Here is a 19,731-nt window from a genome sequence, read left to right on the forward strand (position 1 = left end):
GCGGGAAACTTTTGACGTTGAGCTACGCCTTTCCAGGGTTGTGAAATGAAACAGGACATCGGAGCACAAAATAATTTTTGTCCAATTTGTAATGCTTATAACTAAGTCAGATTTTGACGGATTTTTTTGGCTTTCGCATCAATCGATTGGAAAATAATTTACGCGCCCACCAAAATGCGGAAAAATTATAAAAAAGTGAAGATGCTAACTATTTTACTATTGCAAAATTTAAAGCCTTGATTTGAACGTTGATATCGACGAATAAGAGCTGTACACAAAGCCAAATGCTGTTCAATATGGGTATTTTCGAATCCAGGATGGTGTCCAGAAGCCGGAAATCGACTCCAGATCCTTATTTTGAATTTCAAGGTGGCTACTTTCAGTTTCTAGAAATTACCGAATACCAATTACAGAGCTGGTAGCGACTGAGTGATTCAAAAATAGGAACTTCAGAGACCAAAGACATAAAAAAGAGACTGAAAAAAACTGAAAAGACCATGAAGAAAATTTATACAGAATAAATCTCAGGCTAAGGAGCGATGCATAGTCATTTATTCGTGAATAGGCTTGAAATTTTCAGGGAAAAAAGGATTGTGTTAAAAAAGAAGCATTGCTACCAGTCCTGGAATCGAGATGATGTTCAGGAACCTGAAATCGACTCCAGACGCCATTATGAAATCCAAAATGGCGACTTACGGTTTCCGGTAATGATCAAATACCACTCAATGAAAAGTATTTTCGTAGTCAGGCTGATGTATCTAAGCTAAAAATCGACTGCGAACGTCATTAATGTAAAGAACAGCCTCATACAATCCTATATCAACCTTCCGGTCACACAACCCTCCTAATTTTTCTCAACCGGTCTTGGTCACAACTTGCTTCGATTACCGTGAAAAAAGTATGATTGAATAAGTCAAAAAATTGTATATTTGTTAACTGAAGCAAGCATCGCTTTTGATCACAGTAGTGAAAGTATAGTTTGGTTTCGGTTGTGAAATACCTTAAATCGACACACTACATAAACGTTGCACTAGACTGACTGGAATTAAGCGCACTTTATCGTCAGCATAGCCTTTTCCTAAAACATGCGAACAAAGCCATGGTTTTGATATTTCACGAACTCGGATTTATAATGCAGCTAACTTTGCCACAAGAAATTAAATTTCTGTATGTGAGCGAGTCTTCCATAGAAGGTCGAGTAGTTCAGGGGGGGATGAATTATCAGATGACTGGGAATGATACTAGAACATTTGCCCTATATAATGGAAAAAATATGGCTTTCGGATGTTCATAATGATAGCAACAATCTATAATAATGCAAAGTCTATTTGTTCGTTTTTGTCGAATTTATTCTAAATATTTAATCTAAACTCAAAGAAGGCTACCCGCACATTTGCAACGTTGTCCCCAGATCATGACAAGTTTCATGTATCAGGGTTTCTTTAAAGTTAGAATTTATTAAAGTGTCATTGGGAATTCTCGTTAAGTGTGCAAGCAGCTGGAAAAATCCAAAAAAAAAACGAAAGTTCAAAAAGAAATTGGCTGATATCCTCCTTCAAAAGTTTCAATGAACACATTTTTATTCGTCAAAAGTAACTTTTTAACTATTTTTCAAGGTCTATAATTTGAAATCTAACTAGAAATGTCTTTATTGGTACCGAACACGTTGAACCGTTGAGGAAGTATTGTCATCGATAACACCAATGATAGTAAAAAGCAGAGATAATTTTTCAATTATTTCTTTATTTTAATCTTGAATCGATTCATCATTTTGTATAGTACAAGTTTTTTTTCTTTCTTTTTCGTCGCATTTTCAATAACCATGTTTTGTCTTTAAAAAAATGTTATAAATATACAAAAAAGAACATTTAAACATAATGGTTTTTTACCTGTTGTGTATGTGTTTTTTTTTCTGTCTGGTTGTGGATGTATATGAGGTTCAGGCGAACACTCGAATTAGACTTACTCACTAGTAGCTTATCTCTAGTCATAATCTTTCTTTTTTTTACATTAGGGGAGCTTAGCAGATCTCTATAACGCACTGCATCAAGATTTCTATCTAGAGTTAGGTAGGTTAAAAAGTATTATACATTGTCTCGCGAGCAGCAGCAATCGATGGATTATCAGGTAAGATGTAAAGAAATCTAAAACCAATAATAAAAAAGTAGCTCTTTAACATGTTCATTGTATCAATGTTAAGTAGGTGTGATAATCGTTGCTACTCGCACGCGCTTCCTTCAAGCTAGAGTTTTGTTTTTGCATATCTTAACTATATATTCACTTGCAAATAATTTAGTTCCGTCGGCTGCTGTTCCAGAGAAGAAACAACAGCCCGGCTTAGCTCGAACCGGTTCGGTCCGGTTTGCGTGTTTTAAAACTTCTGTTTATAGCTTACAAGTAGTTTCTATTCGCTAATTATTAGCCATGCTGAGTTTTCTTTTTGTTTTACCTTTTTACAAGTATGAGCTAGTGTTTAATTCAAGTAGTTATTATTTCACTTTAAGTGTTTTTTTTTTTCAAATATATTACTCGCAGTATTCCACTTCTGTTGCGTGATTTAGCATAAATTTCTCTTTTGTGTTTTATTTATATTAGCTATTTGTACTATTTTACACCATGTTTCATGTCGTTTGATTTTGCGTTATTCTGTATTTGTCGCCGTATTTACAGACAAGAACTTTCGCGTAGTTTAATCTATTTTTTAAAGTAGGGTTACTAGCTTTATACAACTGTACAACAATTTACATTATGCAATATTGTTTTTTTTTATTCCTCTCTTGATTTTGTTTCCTAGTGTAGGGTGGGGAGTTTGGAAAGAATGCTGTTCATATTTACACAGGCTTGTATGTCACTGGTTATGTTGTACGCACGTGGGGGAAAAAGGGATCAACCGTCGATCGAAATAACTGCAATCGGAACCCAGCTGAGAGTCGTGAGCTTTTTCTGTCTGTCTGAATCGGATAATCATGGCTCACCTTTTTATTGAGTTTTCAAAATGAAAGATAAAAAAAAAAACAAAAACAAACTGATACGAAAGCAGCGTGGCATGCTTTTATTGCGTACAAGAACTTGTGAACAAGTTTTGATGCTCTGCTATTTTTTCCAAAAACATCGCAGATTACTATGACATTGCAAGACGAGAAGCTGACAACAAACTCAATGTAAAGTAGCGTCGTTGCCATGACGGTTGTCAAGTAAATAAAAAACGTGTTAAAAAGAAAGTTTCGTTAAGTACCTATAAAGACTGTTTATGCTTTTTATTGAACCATAGCAACGAATTGTACTTTTTCAGTGTAACCAATGATTTTACAAGCAGCATAAACCGGTGTTGTCACAATGAATATTTTGACATAGTAAACGATACTAGTTCAGAAATATGCACCTTTTACATCAAATAAAATAACATACTGACTTTAGAATAACCTTCTACATCATTTGGGAGTAGAATTGTACGCGAAGGGATCTATGAAAGTGCGATTTCCAATACATTTTTTTTTTCATATTTATAGTGCAGTGACTGTAAAACATTCAACAAATGAGTTGCTCTGATTCCACCATCACCGTTTAGCAAAGAGATTAAATGTGAGATAACTGAGCAGGTGAGTTTAAGTAAATTTGAGTCTGCTGGGGGATCTTCAGTCATTGATAAAAGAATGATGATTATTTGACTCTTAAACGGAGTTGTCAGTATTGGTACGTATTAAAACGCTAATCTTTAGAAAGAATTCTGAGTGATTCTTGCGTTGATTTCAGTTGGTTTTAGCGTAACTTTCCAAGTACGATTGAGTTGGTTTAGGTAAATTTCTTCTCTGATTGGAGCGATGAAATGAGTTTGAGACGTATTTGATAAACAACTGATGGACGTAACGGGCGAAAGAAAATTGTTAGTTTTTTTCAAGGCCTGTTGGATTGGCTTAGAGAAAAAAAGATGGATAGATGAACCAAATTGGTAGTGGATCTCAACGTATTTGATCGAAGTCTCCGTCGGATCCTGAAAAATAAACTTCAGACCAAGTCAAGATCCAAAAAGTTCAAGACCTTTCGGTGAGGCAAAAACAAGAACGGATAAAAAAGAGCGAAGGCACTGGTAAATGTCCAATGCTGGCTGCAGTCAACGCGAAATCGAAAAGTAATTGGGACGATCCGAAACCATCGTGTTTAATGCCCTCCGCTGCCGCAAAAAAATCTTAAACGACTGGACGCTCGAGGAAAATGACCCCGAAAACATCAAAGACATCAAAAGAGCCTCCAAGATAGATTCCTTCAAGGCCCCGAAAAAAATCCGAATTCCGGGGACCCCCAGGTCCAAGTTTTAAATAGACTGGAAATTCACGCAGAGCGGCATAGAGAGCACGAAGTCAAACTCACGATTATACTCGTGATCGTCTCTGTGCAATTGCTTATAACAGTGTACAAACTTTACAAAGAACACACCCGTGCGCAGGCTTTGAAAGCTGCGAAAACTATTTCGGATCTGACCACAATTTAAAAAACTGACAAAGTGACAGTGTACACAAGTGTGTGTCTACAAAAACGATTTAGGGAACAGTGCGAAATAAACTGAAAGTGCGCGAAACGGGATGACAGTAAACCCGTCGGAAAATAACACTACAACATACCAATTCGAGAAATTAAGCTGATTATTGTACGAATGCAACAGAAGCGAGATGATTTACATACGAGTGCAACAGAAGACTAGCTCCAAAGCTCTATCAAAGCCTGAGATAAACCTAACCCTTAACAGGAAGATGAGGTTGGCAGTTCACCACTTGCATGTGGCACTCCTCAAGAGATTCGGTTTTGACCTCAACCCTCCTCAAGGCCATGACATTGATGAAGTTAGCAAAGTCACAGCTACCCTATGGACCATCTACACCACCATAAAGCAACATGCAAACAAATCCGGATCAGTCAAGGAAAAGGTCAAGGATGAGGATTTAATTGAGATCAACGGAACGTCCATCCCGGTGAAGCACTTGAAAGAGATCTTCTTATGCGTTCTGCTGTGATTGAACAGGATTCGATGCCATGTGTGATGCACATGCCACATTTCGTAGCCTCTGTAGAACACCATACAAGCAAATAGACCAACAATATACAACTTTTTCCTATACAATGCTAGGTTTAAGTTTTAAATTAAGAAGTGATTAAAGTTTAAGTTCAGTTTCAATAGATTCGGGTCATTCTTAACAAACTGAGTAATAATCCTATCAAATGGCGACCGTGAGACGCGAATCAGCACACCATAAATGATAAGTGACCAAAGTAAACGAACGCCAAAAGTGATAAATAACTAAAGTGCAATTCAGTTTAGTTTGAATCGTCAATCAGATAGGACATGTTTCAAGTCGCTTCCGATTCGCTTTTTGTCCCGGTCAATTCACGAAATCTGTACAAAAGATTCTTTCACCATGGTGTTGTGGAAGCGTTGAACCTGTCGAGTATGACGAAGGTGCAGAAAAAAAACCTTCTATGAACAAGAACGCCGAATGCAGAAGTGTGAAAATTTATTTATTTTCATGTGAATTTTGTTGTGAATAAAACCGTAAAACTCATGCGATATCGTGTGAATAAAATCGTAAAACTCATGCGGTTGACTTATCATTCGTGAGTGTAGTGAAAAATCTAGCGAATAGACGATGTTTTAATAAAATTAAAATAGCCGATATCTTTGTTTTTCTGAATTATGTGAAACACAGTCGTGGTTCACATAATTCAGACGATATTCTAAAAAAAAAAAACAATCAAAACAATCGCATCAAATACTTAGTCGCTTTTGCTGCCGTTTACCGGCTGAACATGATAACTCGTCAAGATTACCGTGAGCAGGTGTGCGAGCGATTTCAAGAGGTAATGCGCAGCTTCGGGGAACCAGCTGTACAAATCGACATGGAAATCACCTCATATAAGCATTGGCATCTTACTAACCGTTCAAAAGAATTATGGCAGGATGTGATATGTATGTGCAGGAATTCCCCTTGTTTCCCTATTCAATGATTCGAATGGGCACCATTGTTTCACGATTCAATGATTGCTCAATGCTCGTGGGGTGCCATTACCTCAATCAACTAGTTAGGATGGAGTTTAAGGACATCGCACTTTGGATCTGGACCCCAAAGGTCGCTTGGGACTCAAATCGTATCTTAGTTAGAGACCAAGAAATAGAAAACACCCGGTCATACTGCCCCTATTCCATGGAGTTAGATCTTTCCCTAAAGTCTCCATACTCAGCGAGTGTTAATCATAACCTCCATTTCTTTATACACACCGTCGGGACAACGATGGGTGTCCAAAGGTCGGTTAATGCTCGATTAGTTGACGTTCCAGACGTAACCAGCCCCGTTGTCAACGCAGTGATCACGGCAGAAGTCTTAAGAGACATCGCAGATCTACAAATGCAATATAAGACTAGACCACAAATCGACTCCGATGAGGAAGCACCTGTAGCCTTCAATATCGGGAATCCAGATGATGAGGAACTGGGGGCAGTCCCGAGAGACAGAAATTGATCGAATTGGCTCACGTATATTAAAACCCTCCACGACACAGCTCCACAGGACATGATAGATCGGGCCCATAGGGCTTGGGCAGCAAATGTAAACTCACGAATGAGCACAGTCGGAAGATTCCTTTTCGACAGAGCAAATGGATATCTTCAAGTCAAGATCTAAAAGTGAAACCTTTCAGTGAGGCAGAAACAAGAACGGATAAAAAAGGACGAAGGCACTGGTAAAATGATGGTCATCCGCAAAATGTCCAACGCTGGCAGCAGTCAACGCGAAATCGAAAAGTAATTGGGACGATCCGAAACCATCGTGTTTAATGCCCTCCGCTACCGCAAGAAAATCTGAAACGACTGGACGCTCGAGGAAAATGACCTCGAAGAATGACCCTGACATCAAAAGAGCCTCCAAGATAGATCCCTTCAAGACCCCGAAAAAGATCCGAGATGAACTGAACTTGACTGTGAGTTCCCGGACAGTTCAGCGGCGACTGGTGGAGCTAGTTGGTGTAGCCTTCGTAGCCTCTGTAGAACACCATACAAGTAAATAGACCAACAATATACAACTTTTTCCTATACAATGCTAGGTTTAAGTTATAAATTAAGAAATGATCAAAGTTTAAGTTCAGATTCGGATCATTCTTAACAAACTGAGTATTAATCCTATCAAATGGCGACCTTGAGACGCGATTCAGCACGCCACAAATGATAAGTGACCAACGGTCAATTCACGAAATCTGTACAAAAGATTCTTTCCCCGTGGTGTTGTGGAAGCGTTGAACCTGCCGAAGAAAAATGTTGAGAAAAATAATACATTCGATGTTCGACCACAGTAAAGTGTAGTCGTCTTTTTTTTTTGGCTAAAAAGCAAACCTAACTGGAGGCTCCGGCGAGATACCACAGGTTATTTGGAAACAGTATATGCGGTAATGACTTAGTGAAAAAATCTTAAACCCCGAGAATGACGAAGGCGCAGAAAAAAAAACTTCTACTGTGGTAGTAATACGACACTTTTTCCAACCATCTGGCGTACATGTGGAAACACGACAACTTCAATCCTGACCTGTTTACCATTTAACCTTTTCTGTCTTCCTTGTTTAAAACCTTCACATTTGCACATGTGCGCATAACAATGTGGCTACTATTTTACAAACATAGCTACCTGGGTTTTACGCGCTCTGTCGCTTCGCGCAGACCCCGACAGCAATTTGGAAAATTAATAAATTCATTCTAACGTGAACTTCAACTCGGAGCACACCACACTAGTCCGAAAGATCCGAAGAATATCTCATGGCGAATTGTTAAGAAATACCTCACTATGAACAAGAACTCCGAATGCAGAAGTGTGAAAATTTATTTATTTTCATGTGAATTTTGTTGTGAATAAAATCGTAAAACTCATGCGATATCGTGTGAATAAAATCGTAAAACTTAAACGTTGGCTTATCATTCGTGAGTGTAGTGAAAAATCTAGCGAATAGACAATGTTTTAATAAAAATAAAATAGCCGATATCTTTTTTTCTCGTTGCCAGGATTGCACCTGTACTCAACCACAATCGTGGTTCACATAATTCAGACGATATTCTAAAAAGCAAACAATCAAATTAGTCGAGTCGCAGCTTTTACCACTGCAATTGATAACAGAGAAAAGGTAACAAAAATCTTTCCTTTAGGTTTGACGGCGGCAACCGCCTGCAGGGTTAAAAGAAGACGAATTCTGCACATTTTTAAATGTAAAAATAAAAGTTAGTTGCATTCGTATCTCCGTGACATTCAGATGTCATCATGTCGTCATAAGAAACAAAAGAAATCCAACATTTTTAACTGGTACAAATCAGAGGGGAAAGCCTCTTGCTCCGAGTTACCCGCAGGTTAATATTTAAGTCCGACTGTTGAGCAATGAAGTTGATCATCATCACCTTATACGAACTGAAGTGGTTCCGTGCACTTAGTGCATGTTCAGCGGTACAAACGTTGCATCCCTTAATAGCTTCCTACAGGGTTCTGTCACATTAAGTGGCGTATAGCCGGTTCTCTACCGGTTTCTCCGTATGTTGACACAGCTTTCAGCTATCCATGAAAGTAGGTCCGAGCTTGATTACAGTTGAAGCCAAGTCTTCCGCTTGGCTTGGGTGACAAAAACTGCCACCCGTAAGCACAATTAATTGAACAAGAGGCCGCGGTTCGGTACTTAATGGGCCGGTAACTCGTCGCCGCATCGCGAGGGTGAGTTACCGGTGATTGTTTACAAACACGACGGAGTGGCAGAGCGCACGGCTCACCGCTCTCGATAGAATTAGACTTAATGGGATTAAGGTACTAAAACAGAGAAAGGCCGAGAAGGGCCATTAGCATAACAGAGATAGGGAGTGGTTCCGCGAGGGGAAATTGTCTGTCGCGGAACACACTCTAGAGCTAGCAGTTAGTTCCAATGTAACATAGAATTTAATCGTTAAGTAAAGCCGGTTCCGCGCGGACGAACTCGGTGCGAGTTAGCAACGAAGGTTCATCCTGGAAAAAGAATGCATCTACGCCACTCACCGTCCGATGGCAACGAGACCACCGCCGAGCACCGATGACCTGGATACGACGCAACACATGTTGCCAACGAGTAGACCGACATCGAGCATCAGTGACCTAGTCACGTCGCACCACATGCTGGCGTTAGCATTCTCGGTGTTGACAAACATCGCAACACGACAGCAACAGTGAACTGTAGGTTTAGGGTAATGTAATTTAAGTTGAGAAAAATTATACATTCGATGTTCGACCACAGTAAAGTGTAGTCGTCTTTTCTTTAGCTAGAAAGAAAACCCAACTGGAGATTCCGGCGAGATCCCACAGTGGTGGATACGGCCCTTCTAAGATAAGCGAAAGGAAATAATAAAATAAACTTAAGTAGTGTTAACACTGTAATTAGCATAAACGCTATCACGCCACCCGCGCGATGAACGGGCGACGGCGATTATGCTGAGCACAGCATTAAAGGTCACGTATCGATCTGCGATCGTACGGCCTGTATAGACTAAGGAAAAGAAAAAATAAAACACTCTTGAATCGACCATACACCCGAGAGGTTCGAGTTTTTATAATACCGAAACACATGAACAGTTAGAATCAGGGGAACAGATATTGAATATTTCACCACATTGCATTTGGGAACAGTATATGCGGTTATCACTTAATGAACAAATCTTAAAACCCCGAGAATAACGAAGGGACAGAAAAAAAACCTTCTATTTACAAGAACGCCGAATGCAGAAGTGTGAAAATTTATTTATTTTCATGTGAATTTTGTTGTGAATAAAACCGTAAAACTTATGCCATATCGTGTGAATAAAATCGTAAAACTCATGCGGTTGGCCTATCATTCGTGAGTGTAGGGAAAAATCTAGCGAATAGACAATGTTTTAATAAAAATAAAATAGCCGATATCTTTGTTTTTCGTTGCCAGGATTGCACCTGTACTCAACCACAATCGTGGTTCACATAATTCAGACGATATTCTAAAAAACAAACAATCCAATTAGTCGGAGTCGAAGCTTTTGCTTCCGTGCACTATTCGATTGTTAAAAGTGTTTGGCACGTTTCTCTACGGTATTTCCGAGTGGCCGATTTTATTTGGCTGAAAAAGGTAAAATATATCATTGATTTTTTTCCGAAAAGCCCAAGAAATACCAGAAGAAGTGTGAATGAAGTTGAATGAAGTGATCGAGTACATCCTAAAGCAACTCCAAGAAAAAAGTAAGAAGAGTAGATCGTCGATAAATCACACTGATCCTGCAAATGGTACATGGCGGTCGTGACAGGAAACACGCGGATCACGAAATAAACATTTATCTGATCTTATGTATAGTGGCGAAACAAATCACCAAAGTCGGTGGCGAACCTAAATTAAGGGTAAGTTTAAAAACCGCACCGAAACGATACGCTTGAAAACTTTTATTTTCCGGGTGCATAATGGAGTGGAATTGGCCCGTTGAACTTCATTGCAACTTGTGTTGGCTTTATTATTATTGCGTTCACTGTCAAAGGAGTATGGAAACTCATAACACGAGAATTCAGCAGAGCCTCTTCGGTGATGCGACGTTCCGTTACGAAGCATGTGTTAGTCGGGCCAAAATCTTCTTTAGCCCGGGAAGAGCTTCGACCTCGTGCGCAGTTTTAATGAGAAACAATTTTAATATAAACTGGAATTTCGAATATCATACGCTCTTGCACGTGCTTCGGAGCGGATAAAACTCTGCGGAAAATCACCACACGCCACATATTGTATCGATAACGCAACGCAATAATGTGGCCATTCGGAGACGACGTGGCTTGCTTACAGTTGAAGCCAAGTCTTCCGCTTGGCTTGGGTGACTCGTCGTCGCATCGCGAGGGTGAGTTACCGGTGATTGTTCACAAACACGACGGAGTGGCAGAGCGCACGGCTCACCGCTCTCGGTAGAATTAGACTAAGTGAGATTAAACCCACGAATGAGAGTACTAAAACAGAGAAAGGCCGAGAAGGGCCATTAGCATTACAGAGATAGGGAGTGGTTCCGCGAGGGGAAATTGTCCCTCGCGAAAACACTCTAGAGCTAGCAGTAAGTTTCAATGTAACATAGAATTTAAGCGTTAAGTAAAACCATCAGTGACATCAGTGACTAAAATGAACGCGCGAAAAAATTTTATAATGAAGTGTACACTAATAATTTAATGAAAGGCATGCCACCAATAAGATTGGTAAATAATAAAGTAAAGCATATCGTAGATCTAAAGGAACAAGAATTAATAATAAATGATTTACATTTATTGCCAACGGCAGGGCACGCAGGAATAAATAAAGCATTAAAAAAAATAAGGAAGACCATGTCGAAAGACATATCGAATTACGTTCGTTCGTGTGAAATTTGTCAAAAGAACAAACACGTAAAACCGAACAAGACACCCATGATGCAAACAACAACTGCAACAAGTGCATTTAATAAAATATATTTGGATTTAGTTGGTCCATTGCCACCAAGCAACGAGGGATGTCAATACATTCTGACAACCCAGTGCGAACTGACTAAGTTCGTAACTGCAACACCAATACAAGATAAATCCACAAATGTTGTAGCTAGAGCTTTCGTCGAGAATGTTCTTTTAAATTATGGGATTCCTGAGGAAATAGCAACCGACAGAGGAACAGAGTTCATGTCTGAGCTATTTCAAAAAATTTGCAATCTTCTAAGAATTAAAAAGCTGAATTCCACGGCATACCACCATCAGACAGTGGGAGCTTTGGAGAATTCACACAAAACGTTAGGCAAATTTTTAAGAATATACGCATCAGGAACACCAGGAAACTGGGCATCTTGGATAAAGTATTACCAATTTGCATAAAATACAACAACACACTTAGAAACAAATATGACGCCTTTTGAATTAGTTTTTGGAAAATTGTGTAGATTACCATCTAATCTGAGCGAAAACGACAAGGCAGATACCCTATACAACGTAGAGGACTATGCAAAACTTCTGAAATATAAATTACAAAAAACACAAAAGGAGACAAGAGACAAATTAATAAACTCTAAAATGAAAAGAATAACCAAATATAATGTCAATGCAAAAGATATAAGATATAATGTAGGTCAACTAATTCTTGTAAAAAATGAAACAGGATCTAAGTTGAGTAAAATATATTTAGGACCATATCCAGTAACCGCAGATAAGGGTCCAAATGTAGAAATAAGAATAGGAGACAAAATAGATATAATACATAAAACTAGATGTAAACCTTTTATAACCAATAGTGAGTAAGGATTATACAATTAATAAGGCGTGGATGGACACGAATTTTCGGTGTAATATCATTAATTGTTCAATCCGAAACTATATAAAATTTATAACTATAGTGAAAAATTTTATAAAAAAATAAATAGGGCGTGTGGTAGATGGCTCGGATAGCTGCGCGGTGTGTGGCGTGTAGTTCGGTCGAGCAAGCGATGGTTCAGCCGACGTAGGCCTAAAGCGACTGTACTGCCGTCATGCGATCGAGCACTTTGCTGACCCCGCGTTATGCTGCCGGTCATCGCCAGTGGTATAGTTTAAGCGAAGAATAGAAATAAAGAAGTGGGTCAGTCCCGTCCAGACGGGCACGCGAGAAGGAAGTTATTAACTCTCTGTTGTGTATCACAAAATCCGAACCAAATACAACAGTATGTGCGGTAATCACTTAATGAACAAATCTTAAAACCCCGAGAATAACGAAGGGACAGAAAAAAAACCTTCTATTAACAAGAACGCCGAATGCAGAAGTGTGAAAATTTATTTATTTTCATGTGAATTTTGTTGTGATTAAAACCGTAAAACTTATGCCATATCGTGTGAATAAAATCGTAAAACTCATGCGGTTGGCCTATCATTCGTGTGTGACGTCACACCCTGCGAAGAACCCAATGCTCCGTCACGAGCCTTATAATTAAAGTTTAATTTTGTTCCTAGGAGGGCATAGCCTTCTGCTATGCTTTAGTCAGGCGAAACATTTGGTTCCCTTGACAGAGGACCGCGAACGTCTTTGTCAACACTCTATGTATCAACAGATTATGCCACAGGTGGCAAAGAACTTCGCGCAGCCTTCTGCTGTGCTACAGGCAAACAAACTCGAATAAAATAAACAAGTTTTGTGTTATAAACAAAACAGAAGTCGCCGGTTCAACGGTGTTGATGCTCTCGTATGCGTTCTATCGTACATGCGGTACTAGATTATAGGTTAAGAGATTAGTAAGGTAAACAGAGAGTGGAGAAAGTCTCTCTCTCTGAGTTACCGGTAGGGTATATTTAAGTAGTGATGTACGAAAATAAAGTCAGTTAGTCCACCGTTATCTTGTGTATTAATTTCGCGCCAAAGGCGCGTACAGGGATATTTAGTAGAAGAATTCCCTGGTAGGTTATAACCTACACACGTGGTGACAGCGGTGGGATCTTTTCCGCGCCATTGAATCTTTTCTTTAATCGGACGTATCTCGGAAGTCAGACGCGGTCGTAAACTCGGTCGTAGTAATCACGCTAAGGGAGCAAAAAGAAAAAGTAGTGGTTTAAATATCTGTGGTTCAGTGAAAAATGAAATAGTTTTTCGGAGTTTTAATCTAAGTAGGGCAGCTAGCATTTAAGAATTGACAACGAGACGAGTTCCCGATCTTCGAAGACGACCGAGGTGATTACAACGGATGTCGAGATGGGGCATACCATGATGCCCAGTACAGCGCGAAAAGGAAAGCAGACGGTTGCGAGGGGAGTTGAACGGCGGGTGTCTATGGTCGAGATGGAGGTAAATCATACGTTATTACCAAGAGGAGACGAGCAGTTTCCAGTTTTTGATCCCTGAAGAGGTCAGATGTGCAACAGAACTCAATCAATGCGGCTCATGGTCGAGCCAGAATCGAGATTTCAGCGCGAAGACGAATCCAGCAAACTACACAGCGAAGGGCGTAATAATTTGTTCCAAATATATATTACTCATTGAGAGTTATTGACTTCTACAAATGAGGATTCGAGGTCAAAGCCAAACAAGCAAAATGACGCTATAAAATTTTGCTCGTGTTTAATCAACTATGTTCTTTCCGCACTACGATCTGAAAGTGTGCGCACATATGTTAGCGGTTAATTGGACACCCCGCGCAGACAGTTAAAGATGATAAACCAAGTGACTGCATTGTGAAACTGAGCCAGTGGCAATCGCAAATCTTTTCGCCACACGACGCGTAACAATACTATAAGCCAAACAAAAATACAGCCGATCTATGTCAAAGGGACACGGCTAACCCAACATTAAAGTTCAACAACACACTCTGAACAATCGTAAAACAGCCAGATGAACTGCAGCCTTCATTGAAGTGCAATTATAACCATTGAACTATTGGAAATAACCCGATGAAGCCTTAGGGATGAGTTCGCGAGGATGACACCACAACCAACCGATGAGAACCTCTACTGCCAGACGCACCCTCTCGTTTCAAACCCCCTGTAACCCGTCGCTTGAATACGACAGCCAAGCGGCGGACATCTTCACGACGCAGCGCATCAGGCGAGCAAGCAATTTTTAATTCTAAATAAGGAAAATGTCATGTATGATAATGTAAACTAATGTAAACTGCCAGAGAAAAAAAAAAAAAACATATAAAAAAACAACGGTGTATATAGTTGCATAAAAACTAGAATAATTGTAATAAAAAAATAATTGTAGAGAAAAACACACCTATCGGCCATCAGAACAGACCATGTGACCATTGTCTCTTCTAGATAATGGCCAACTAGGCGGGGTGGCAGATGTTACGTCACACCCTGCGAAGAACCCAATGCTCCGTCACGAGCCTTATAATTAAAGTTTAATTTTGTTCCTAGGAGGGCATAGCCTTCTGCTATGCTTTAGTCAGGCGAAACATTTGGTTCCCTTGACAGAGGACCGCGAACGTCTCTGTCAACACTCTATGTATCAACAGATTATGCCACAGGTGGCAAAGAACTTCGCGCAGCCTTCTGCTGTGCTACAGGCAAACAAACTCGAATAAAATAAACAAGTTTTGTGTTATAAACAAAACAGAAGTCGCCGGTTCAACGGTGTTGATGCTCTCGTATGCGTTCTATCGTACATGCGGTACTAGATTATAGGTTAAGAGATTAGTAAGGTAAACAGAGAGTGGAGAAAGTCTCTCTCTCTGAGTTACCGGTAGGGTATATTTAAGTAGTGATGTACGAAAATAAAGTCAGTTAGTCCACCGTTATCTTGTGTATTAATTTCGCGCCAAAGGCGCGTACAGGGATATTTAGTAGAAGAATTCCCTGGTAGGTTATAACCTACACACGTGAGTGTAGGGAAAAATCTAGCGAATAGACAATGTTTTAATAAAATTAAAATAGCCGATATCTTTGTTTTTCGTTGCCAGGATTGCACCTGTACTCAACCACAATCGTGGTTCACATAATTCAGACGATATTCTAAAAAACAAACAATCAAATTAATCGGAATCGCAGCTTTTGCTTTTGTGTACTATTCGATTGTTAAAAGTGTTTGGCACGTTTCTCTATGGTATTTCCGAGTGGCCGATTTTATTTGGCCGAAAAAGGTAAAAAATATCTGCTTTCAGTTTATCATTGATTTTTTTTTTCGAAAAGCCCAAGAAATACCAGAAGAAGTGTGTACGCAGTTGAATGAAGTGATCGAGCCTCCAAGCTCCAAGAAAAAAGTAAGAAGAGTAGATCGTCGATAAATCACACTGATCCTGCAAATGGTACATGGCGACCGTGACAGGAAACACGCGGATCACGAAATAAACATTTATCTGATCTTATGTATAGTGGCGAAACAAATCACCAAAGTCGGTGGCGAACCTAAATTAAGGATAAGTTTAAAAACTGCACCGAAACGATACGCTTGAAAACTTTTATTTTCCGGGTGCATAATGGAGTGGAATTGGCCCGTTGAACTTCATTGCAACTTGTGTTGGCTTTATTATTATTGCGTTCACTGTCAAAGGAGTATGGAAACTCATAATACGAGAATTCAGCAGAGCCCCTTCGGTGATGCGACGTTCCGTTACGAAGCATGTGTTAGTCGGGCCAAAATCTTCTTTAGCCCGGGAAGAGCTTCGACCTCGTGCGCAGTTTTAATGAGAAACAATTTTAATATAAACTGGAATTTCGAATATCATACGCTCTTGCACGTGCTTCGGAGCGGATAAAACTCTGCGGAAAATCACCACACGCCACATATTGTATCGATAACGCAACGCAATAATGTGACCATTCGGAGACGACGTGGCTTGCTTACAGTTGAAGCCAAGTCTTCCGCTTGGCTTGGGTGACTCGTCGTCGCATCGCGAGGGTGAGTTACCGGTGATTGTTCACAAACACGACGGAGTGGCAGAGCGCACGGCTCACCGCTCTCGGTAGAATTAGACTAAGTGAGATTAAACCCACGAATGAGAGTACTAAAACAGAGAAAGGCCGAGAAGGGCCATTAGCATTACAGAGATAGGGAGTGGTTCCGCGAGGGGAAATTGTCCCTCGCGAAAACACTCTAGAGCTAGCAGTAAGTTTCAATGTAACATAGAATTTAAGCGTTAAGTAAAACCATCAGTGACATCAGTGACTAAAATGAACGCGCGAAAAAATTTTATAATGAAGTGTACACTAATAATTTAATGAAAGGCATGCCACCAATAAGATTGGTAAATAATAAAGTAAAGCATATCGTAGATCCAAAGTAACAAGAATTAATAATAAATGATTTACATTTATTGCCAACGGCAGGGCACGCAGGAATAAATAAAGCATTAAAAAAAATAAGGAAGACCATGTCGAAAGACATATCGAATTACGTTCGTTCATGTGAAATTTGTCAAAAGAACAAACACGTAAAACCGAACAAGACACCCATGATGCAAACAACAACTGCAACAAGTGCATTTAATAAAATATATTTGGATTTAGTTGGTCCATTGCCACCAAGCAACGAGGGATGTCAATACATTCTGACAACCCAGTGCGAACTGACTAAGTTCGTAACTGCAACACCAATACAAGATAAATCCACAAATGTTGTAGCAAGAGCTTTCGTCGAGAATGTTCTTTTAAATTATGGGATTCCTGAGGAAATAGCAACCGACAGAGGAACAGAGTTCATGTCTGAGCTATTTCAAAAAATTTGCAATCTTCTAAGAATTAAAAAGCTGAATTCCACGGCATACCACCATCAGACAGTGGGAGCTTTAGAGAATTCACACAAAACGTTAGGCAAATTTCTAAGAATATACGCATCAGGAACACAAGGAAACTGGGCATCTTGGATAAAGTATTACCAATTTGCATATAATACAACACACTTAGAAACAAATATGACGCCTTTTGAATTAGTTTTTGGAAAATTGTGTAGATTACCATCTAATCTGAGCGAAAACGACAAGGCAGATACCCTATACAACGTAGAGGACTATGCAAAACTTCTGAAATATAAATTACAAAAAACACAAAAGGAGACAAGAGACAAATTAATAAACTCTAAAATGAAAAGAATAACCAAATATAATGTCAATGCAAAAGATATAAGATATAATGTAGGTCAACTAATTCTTGTAAAAAATGAAACAGGATCTAAGTTGAGTAAAATATATTAAGGACCATATCCAGTAACCGCAGATAAGGGTCCTAATGTAGAAATAAGAATAGGAGACAAAATAGATATAATACATAAAACTAGATGTAAACCTTTTATAACCAATAGTGAGTAAGGTTTATACAATTAATAAGGCGTGTGGTAGATGGACACGATTTTTCGGATATAATATCATTAATTGTTCAATCTGAAACTATATAAAATTTATAACTATAGTGAAAAATTTTATAAAAAAATAAATAGGGCGTGTGGTAGATGGCTCGGATAGCTGCGCGGTGTGTGGCGTGTAGTTCGGTCGAGCAAGCGATGGTTCAGCGTGATATGCCGACGTAGGCGTAAAGCGACTGTACTGCCGTCATGCGATCGAGCACTTTGCTGACCCCGCGTTATGCTGCCGGTCATCGCCAGTGGTATAGTTTAAGCGAAGAATAGAAATAAAGAAGTGAGTCAGTCCCGTCCAGACAGGCACGCGAGAAGGAAGTTATTAACTCTCTGTTGTGTATCACAAAATCCGAACCAAATACGACAGGGCAATCTTATTTCTAACGAGGTCAATGTATGTAATGTGAGAAACAATTACTTTAATAGCAAAGTATAGTGGATGGGTTTATTTCACAATCTCCTAACATACCACAGTGTGATAGTTGGGAAGCTCTTCCCATTTATATAAAAAAAACTCCCAATTGACGGTCTTCTCGCTAAGGGTTATTTTTTTCTTATTCCTTCCTGAATCCTCTTGATAATGTAGAATCCGAATAAACAGACGCGACGCAAGAAAATTTGGTCACACCGTGTAAAACTCGTTGCTGAGTTACCGGGTTGTTTACGGAGCGCCAGTGCGCAAGACGATTAAGTTAACGATCGAGCTGCTAATCAAGTGGGAGAGATAGGCAGTATTTTTTTTTCATTTATTTATCTTATTATTAAGTTGAAATGTCCCCATATGTCACAAAATGTCACAATAATCGTGTTCCGGTAGCATCAAAAGAACGTTGCTAGAAGAGCATTCCGGAGAGGTTTTGCGAAATCCTCGGACAACATAAAAAAATGTAAATGACAATACAAGAAAATAGTGAAAATTAGGAAAAATCAAAAGAAACAGCCACACTGCTTTGGGAAGGGAATAAGCGATAAACTTAGTGAAAAACTCTTGGAATAGTGATTCAAGTGCCTGTATAAAAAAATCGCGAGTTGACTGGTGTCAAGAACCAGCACAGTGCTACATTAATCATCTTTACACTCGTGGTTCAAAGTACAGTTCAAGGGGCAATCTTATTTCTAACGAGGTCAATATATGCAATGTAAGTGGCGATGCTTAAGCCGAAATCGATGCACCAAACATCGTCGTCAGTGAGAACCCACGCATTATCGGGTTCCAACGACCAGGGGAGCTGATTCAGCAGAATCAGGCCTACGTCGGAGCGACAAAACTCCGATGAGAATCACCACACGCCACATACAGTATCAACAATGCAACGTGATAATGTGGTCATTCGGGGAAGACAACGTGGTGGAGAACCAGATAAGTATACACGACGTGGCTTCCTACTCGTTCAACGGGGCCATCTCATCGCCGCCCTGCTGTATCACTGGCGGCGAAGCCAGAAGCGGCTACGACAACTGAAGGACGATGCTACCCGGGTGCGAAAAGAGAACGCGTCGCGGGTCTGAAGCACCTAACACATTTACTGCTGACTCCGCAGCACCGGCAGCGAACGTCATCGTCAGTGGTTTTCTTCGGCAGGTTTTTGCATAAGATTGCTGCAGCAAACCTGCCGAAGAAAACCACTGACGAAGAGGTTCGATACCCTATATATTTAAAAGTACGATCAAGAAAAAACCACGCATCATTGTGAGTACAAGTCTGAGGTTAATTATTGGAAGCGAACTCGATTTATTTGTTTTTTTTTTATACGAATCTGATGCAACAGAAAGATGGACGATTGGATTAATAAAAAATAACAGTCGCTGGTGAGACGAATTAGAGAACGCAAACAGTCATTGACAGATTTGCGCATTCGGAACTCTTGAAATAACTCTAAAGGAGAGTTTTAGCACTCGGGTGCCAATACTTGAGAATCACAC

The 19,731-nt window shown here is 39.6% G+C and overlaps 1 long non-coding RNA gene across 1 annotated transcript in view; it reads right to left on the reverse strand.

The window, feature by feature from the left end:
* Positions 1 to 1,723: 1,723 nt before the first annotated feature.
* Positions 1,724 to 19,731, reverse strand: part of LOC129725880 (uncharacterized) — a 30,473-nt gene continuing 12,465 nt past the window's right edge. Inside the window, exon 2 of the long non-coding RNA XR_008728188.1 lies at positions 1,724 to 19,703. This is a non-coding gene — a long non-coding RNA (uncharacterized LOC129725880). The remainder of the gene's footprint in view (positions 19,704 to 19,731) is intronic.

Source organism: Wyeomyia smithii, chromosome 2 (assembly GCF_029784165.1).
Source record: "Wyeomyia smithii strain HCP4-BCI-WySm-NY-G18 chromosome 2, ASM2978416v1, whole genome shotgun sequence".
NCBI lineage: Eukaryota > Metazoa > Arthropoda > Insecta > Diptera > Culicidae > Wyeomyia > Wyeomyia smithii.